A 7,575-nucleotide genomic window follows, 5' to 3' on the forward strand; every position below is an offset into this window, starting at 1 on the left:
GTAGATATTTCCTTTGCAACATCTCAACCAACAATTGGTCCAGTTATCAACGCTATTTTCAAGTTTTGAACAACTTGACTTTCAAGATCTACATATCTACATGTGCTGATGTTTCCGTTTATCAACGTTATATTTTATGATCTGTGCAAGAACGCAGCTAACAGATGTTTCCGCATATAAAAGCTATCTTCAAAGTTTGTACACCAAAAAACTTTTAATTCTCTACTGTTTCTTTAATATTTATTTCAAATTTCCAATCTACCTAGTTTATTATTTAACGTTACTTCAGTCTATAACATGAAATATGTTTGCCACACGTTCTGCTAAGGCCGACTCATTTACTTTATAATTTTTACAGCATTTTTATGTTCTTTGATTCTAAATGTCAAATTTCTGCACATTTGGCCAATATAAATTCGACCACAGACACAAGAAATTTTGTAAGTCAGACATTTATCAACTTCTTCCACTTTATCTTTTATACCAGTCAGAAAGTTACTGAGTTTACAACATGGAATAGTGTTACACTACATTCTATAATCTATATATATTATTTATCATGTTGCCTATTCTTGTTGATAAACCTTGAATATATGGCAAACCCTATGTTATCAACTTTACCCTTTCCCTTTAACTTTGACATGATGACATTTTAAATTTATTGTTATTTTTTGTGCAATCTAACAATTATTTCGAGATTATATCCTTTATTTCTAGCTGCAGTTTGAAGAAAATGAAATATGATCTCAAAATAACAATCGTGAGTGCAGATTTTTAAAGCTCTAAATACAAATGTAGAAAAGGTGGATAATTTTTGTGACACAATCTACTGTGTGATGGTACACTCACAGAAAACGGTTTACTACAAGCAGACATCGAGAGACGCCTATTATTTTGTTTAATAGTCATGAGTAAGACATTTAACTGACCATCTTTTTTCCATCTCCAGTACAAATCTAATAGATGAACTGATCAAACTGAGATGTCTTTCAAACTGCACAATATCTCAACATCACTCTCTCTGCTACACCAGAAACATGTCATCTACATATCTTAACCACATAAAAAAGTTTCACTTCAGAAGTATAAAACATATTTATTTTGAACTTGAACGTAAATAACCTGCATAAAAGGGGAGACCCATAGGTAAACCTTTAACTTGTTTTAGTGTTTTACATTCAAAAGTTTATTAAACCACTTTTTATTTATTTTATACCAATTAAAATAGCTTAAAATCTGAGCTAATAATCCATATCTTAATAGTATATAAGTTTTAAATTCTTAATTCTACAAGGCAATATTTAAAAAAAATCCTGAATTTCCACTAGTGTGACCCACATGTCACATTTTCTCTTAGCATCTCATCATCCCTATTTTATCCACCACTCTTGAAAAAGTTCGAAATTAAACGTAGATTACTCTCTATAAAATCGTTATTGCTCAGACAAACCATAATTTTTATAGTCTTCAACTTTGTTTGGTTACAGAGCTATTGAATAGAAAATAAGACCCCTCCTGCCACACCCACCTGTCACATCCTCCCTTTCACAATTCGTTGACAGTTCTCTCTTATGTGTAGTTATATATTACCTTTAACCAATATAAAGTCAAGGTTTTCAATTCTATCAAATGACTTATTGTATAATGTTGTATTCTGAACAGAGTATCGTCAATTTCACTCACACCACAAGATTCTATCCCATGGGAAATCTAACGACTAGTTTGGATGAATTTGTAATGGTTCTTGTGGCAAAGCTAGAAAGACAGAAAATTTTTGAGAGGTAAGGGAATTTGTCTACTTTTGCATGTTATTAGTCTATATTCTTTGGTGCATTATTTAATTAAATAAAACGTATTAAGTGCATTACTATGATTGCTATAAACAATTAGGCTTAAGTGTTCTTGACAGGCCAGGGCAAGAAAATTGGGTAAGTACTGTATTTCTTGTTTTTCATATTTATTCTTTATTTATTATTATAAAAGTAACTAAAATCTAAAAAGTTGGATATTTGTAAGTATTTAAGACTAGATTAGGTAAAATAAGTAATAATATAATTAAAATGGTTTATGAGGCACAGAGGCACGCAAGTGAGCAGCTCATGGGTAATGTAATTTGATAGCATAAAGTGAGCTGCATGTTCCCTTAGTGATTTGCAACTTATAGTGGTGCAGATAGTAGTTAGATATGGCTCAAAGGGCAATAAAACAATAAAATTTAATTATAAACAGATGTATACTGTTACAAACTTAGAGCCACTTAGGATAAACTAATATAGTTTCATGTTGCAATTTGAAGTCATTCTAGAAAGAAAAAAGGGTAATTTAGGTTTATTTCGATTTTTTCTGGTGGTTGGGAGGTCGGTCTACCGATCTCGTTTTGAGATAGGGTAGAGAAAATAACAGATAAACTATAAAGTTTTACTGAAAAAAGTTTGAAATGCATTTAGGAGGTTTCAGGGATTACATGAAGGAAATTTGAGAGTTTGACATGAGGAAAAGTATTTTTAATTTTAACATGAAAATTACTTTGCACACGGACTATTCTAAACAAATACTTAATATATTGTTATGTCTCCGTTCGTTCGTTAATTTTCCGTAAATTCGTTCCGACGAAACTTTAGCGACACAAGTCCTTTCTTAAATAAAACTGGTTTATTCTTTCTGAAAATAACTTTGCAATATACTTGATTTCAACAGTTGTGCTATAACAAATGCTATAATTCTCAACGAACGTCTCATGTGCTCGACTTCAACAATACTCAGTTCAATTACACACTCTCTGACTGCAGTTCAAGTACTCATTGCCCCATCATGTTGTGACCATCTTATATATATACAAGACTAGCACATATCTAGTAAATGCTAGGGCATTCATGAAGGAACAGGATATTTCTAGAAAGAGGTGGCGTGATACTAGTCACGTGAGCTCGCTGATGCAACAATATTAATGGACAAAGTTTTATTTTATTTAATTTAAAATACTTCACTAAAAATATGAGTGTTTGTATGTGAAAAGACTTCTAATATTAACTGAAAGACTTCCAACTTTCGTGAAGATATACACATATTGAAAGCTACAAGTATTAAATCTATAAAGACTAAATGAGTACAAAAAAGGTCATGTGGTCAGTCAAACTGAGTGAGCCAATATTGAGAGAGTTAAAAACTTCACCTTATTGCCTCCACTCCAATGGATTATTGGATAAGGTGATAGAGACTGTCAAGCTAACTGTATTAATCTTAAAAATTTTGGACATTTCACCATATTTCAAATGCATATCATAAAAAGTTCTATGTGTGGTGCACATATATGCAATAAGGAGGAATGTTGTGCACACTGCATAAGAGCAGTTATATAACAATGATTGACCAAGAGAGGAAATGTATGTCAAGTATGAATCAGAGATACATTCTGATTTGTATTGAAGAAATAAATGTTTATAGTATCTATAAACTGATGTTATGCAGCCATGAGAATGTTTATGTAAAATTCATTAAGGTACAGACTCGAGATTCATATCTATAGACTGACATCACCATAGCAGAGAGAAAGCTATCGAAGAAGTTTATGTTATTTTGGACACAACTTTCAAAAATTGGGATTAGTCAGAACTTTGATGTAGGATCGATGTTAAGAAGGCAAGGAGTGATACAAACAAATAGGCTGCCGAATTACCATCTTCGACTATAACCAATTATCAAAGTATTTTTGTTTTGGGATCTAAGAATCACAATGAGTTTGCAAAAATTGTCCAATTAAGTGTCAGACATACTTGTGGATAGATATATACACTATTTGGAAAATCATAAGGATAACAAAAGATTTGGTATAAGAACCCCTTGTTTTGGGCTAGAAAGTCTGTTCTCCTTGGCATAGAAAATCAATTTTCTTGTGCTAAAGAGGTTCTCTCCAGTCTCCAGGCAGTCTTTAGAAAATATGAAAGATGATGAAGACTTCAGTTCTTCAAAAGGTTCCAAACACTGTCTCAACCTTAATGTAAGTAATCATTGCTATTTCTTGCAGTCAAATAATATACTTAAGGGACTGATGTAAAAGGTATAATGTTAGGGAAAATTCACAAATTAAAGTATGTCTCAGCATATTGCCAATAACATTCTAATTGAAAATATATTAATTATAATAAGTAATTTGATGAAGATTGTAAGAGACTTGATTAATGAAATAACTGAATATTTAATGAGAAAGTTTTGTCTTGTAAGGAATACATTATATTAAAAATTGGTTGTATTTTTAAATCTCAGTCTCAGAGTAAATTCTTTATTCTAACTGTAAGAGTGAACCCGACTTGTGCTGACAGTAAATGCTGGCCAATCGCTGATTCACATTTTGGTGGTAGAACTTTTTGTTTTACCCTCGCAATGAACAGTTTAGAAATAATTACACAAAACAGTTAGTATTCCAAAATCTTATTTTTTAAATTCTTCTCTTAATTTTTCAAGTCAATTTAAAAGGATGTTTTTATGATTATTTCTGACAGACGGAATATCCTCAATGCTTTTGGGTGCTATGGTCGCAAAAATTTTCACTTTAAAATGACACCATTTGCATTTTTGTATAAGTGGTATAATTTTACTTTCTTTTGTTACAGTTTTACTGGCGTTATCATGTATTTGTTGGCGAGTAATATAAAAGTGTTGTATTTTTATATAATTATCTAGTCTTGCAGAGCTGAGTAACCGCCTCTACACCTTTGATGTAATATAGATATTTGTAAAATATATAAACATATATGTACGATCTCAGTCAAGTTATACAAGTTTTCAAAGTTCATTCAACAACGACTTCAAATATGAATTAATTTCAAGAGTTACATAGGATTCCCACATGATAATTCTTTTTTCTTCTTCTTGCAAATAATATATCTTCGAATGTATATTATTCGCGCATCTATCATGTTACACGACTGTTATAATTCAATAGAATAATATAACTATGTTCGAAAAATGTAACCTCTTTATAATTATCTTAAAGACGAACTCACTTTTACGTTGAATTGTTAATTTTATTCAATCTGTATTCAAGTTTTATCTAAATTGTAAAAGAAAGCTTTGCATATATCATGTTGAAATGCTGTTTTACAAGTCTGAAAGCCTAATTTCAGTGAAGATTCCAAATAAAAATAGTTCAACCTCTCTATAAATGATATTCCCACACTTATACGTTCCTGAAAAGTTATTCTGGCTTTCTACCTTATTTATTCAGAGTTATGAATATACTTTGCTTAAAACTGGAATTAAATTCTCACGTTAGTGTTTTGTTAATGATCGCTTCAACTGGATCAAATTGGAAACTAGCGACATCTACATAAGATGTTTGTAATAAAAATAAATTTAACTGAACTACGTTTAAAACCAAGTTTAATTTATCTCCACTCAAATATATTTATTTTGTTTTATTTGTTTTACTTTTCAAATTTCACTCAAAGTATTAACTTCCGATCAGATGCTATGTACTTAAAGCGAAGCTAAAAATCAATCTGACAATCACTATAGCTATACTTTTCTTACGTTTCTACTTATAAAAATTAGAATTGGGTACCTTCGATGCTAATTTTATTTTCGCCCATAATCCTAGTATTATCTCACAAGGTTTAGCCAGCTTAAGATAATTAGGTTAGTCCTAAATACACATATTAAGCTAACAATGCAAAACAATGTATATAATAAAAGTTTAATAATAAACAATAGATCAACTATAAAATAATAACATTCGTTATATTGAATGGTGTAACCATTACTGTTAATATTTTAATTAAAGTAACAATAATTAGATAATGTAATATACCTTACTTATGAAATAAAGAAACACTAAATGTCGGCTTAAACTACTGTCATACAAGATATTTATTTGGAAAACATGAACTTATTATAAAATGCCTGTTTTATCTCCAACCCTCCTTAGCCTATTTTTTTTACCCAATAACTCGTTAAGCCACCCCTATTGTCTAACGTCAGAGGCGAGTACAACCCAAAACTAATTTTTATAAAAATATAAGAAAATAAATAAAAAAATAAAAATACTGGCTGAGCTGTTCCCGAAAATGTAGCGTTGTTAAGCATAATACAAAGAAAACAATATGGAAAACATAATATCGGGGAGTCTAAAAACATTACAAATCATACTTTGACTAACCCTAGTAACAAACACTTAGAGCATGACTACAGGAAGTAATAAATAGTAATACGTCTTCCGTAACAGCCGAAAATGAAACACGATCACCCTCTAAAAAGTAGAAAGTTTGATAAAAATGATAATACTGAGAACAGTCGTTAATATATAATCATCAAAACACTAAAGGACATCTGAGTAAGTTGACATGCAGTTGTTTGAACACACACACACACAAAACATTTAATGTAGAAATATTAATTTGACAGATATTCAGTTTCGCTAATATTCTACCACAGAATGTACCTTGTTTGGCTAATCACAGAATGAGACATTTCGTCTGCTGGGCTCTGTGAAGAAACTGTTCACTCTTTCTCCTTTACATTTCACCTGGTTCCTTTTTTTTCTCGTCTTTTCTTGCACATTTTTGTGACTCCATAAAGTTTTTTTAATTTTTCTTGCTTAACCAGATTTAACTAGGGACCTAAACTCATAATTTCTTCAAGGTTTCTTGTTCTGTTTGATCTATAAGCTGAGGAATAATACCGTGTCAACTGGCCACTTGTCTCACTTCTGGCATTTATCTGAAGTATATAAAATGTAACATATACATATATGTGTGTAATTATGTACATAAGGTTATCATAACTAGGACAACTTAAACATATTTTTCACCAGAATATGATACATATATAATATCAGACAATTAGGCTTAAAGCAAAAAAAGAATCATAGGAAAAGTAAGGCACATTTTATTCCTCCCACACTGTAGTTTGTGTGGTATACTATTTTTAATCCATAAGTGCACAAAGTGCGGTGCTTTTGGCCATGTTGTTTGGATTATTTGAATCATTTAAGTTAGGAAAATGCTGTTGAGTTACACTGTCCTTTATTCAGATGTATATATTATAATCATTTTGAGGATTTATTCCTATTATTATATTGGTAAAGCATTTTTTATATTTTATTGAGGTAACATTTATTATTTAAATTATATAGTGTATACAACATAAATTTTACATACCAAAACAGTAACGATGGTAGCACAGAATTTTCGTACTTCTTAAAAACTTTGCAAGAAACTTATTTTGGTTCACATGTATTGAGAGATTTTCAGAATTTGCTTTGACCACGTCTACATCAGTCACATACACATATATATATATATACAATAGTTATGAAATAATAGTTAAAAATAAGATAGCCTTCTGAAAGTCCTCAAGATAAATAAAAACTCTAATGGGCAAAAGAAGTACACAAACCAGAAAAAATTATAGGTAAATTAATGCAAAGAATCTCAGACAATAAATATATATATATATATATATATATATATATATATATACTATATATTACTAATTAAATTAGTACGTCCTACTATCTAGAAGACTAACTTACCTTATGTCGTTCAGTAGGTAACTTAAACCAACCAGATACAGACGTAC

This window comes from Limulus polyphemus, unplaced genomic scaffold, assembly GCF_000517525.1.
Source record: "Limulus polyphemus unplaced genomic scaffold, Limulus_polyphemus-2.1.2 Scaffold1063, whole genome shotgun sequence".
NCBI lineage: Eukaryota > Metazoa > Arthropoda > Merostomata > Xiphosura > Limulidae > Limulus > Limulus polyphemus.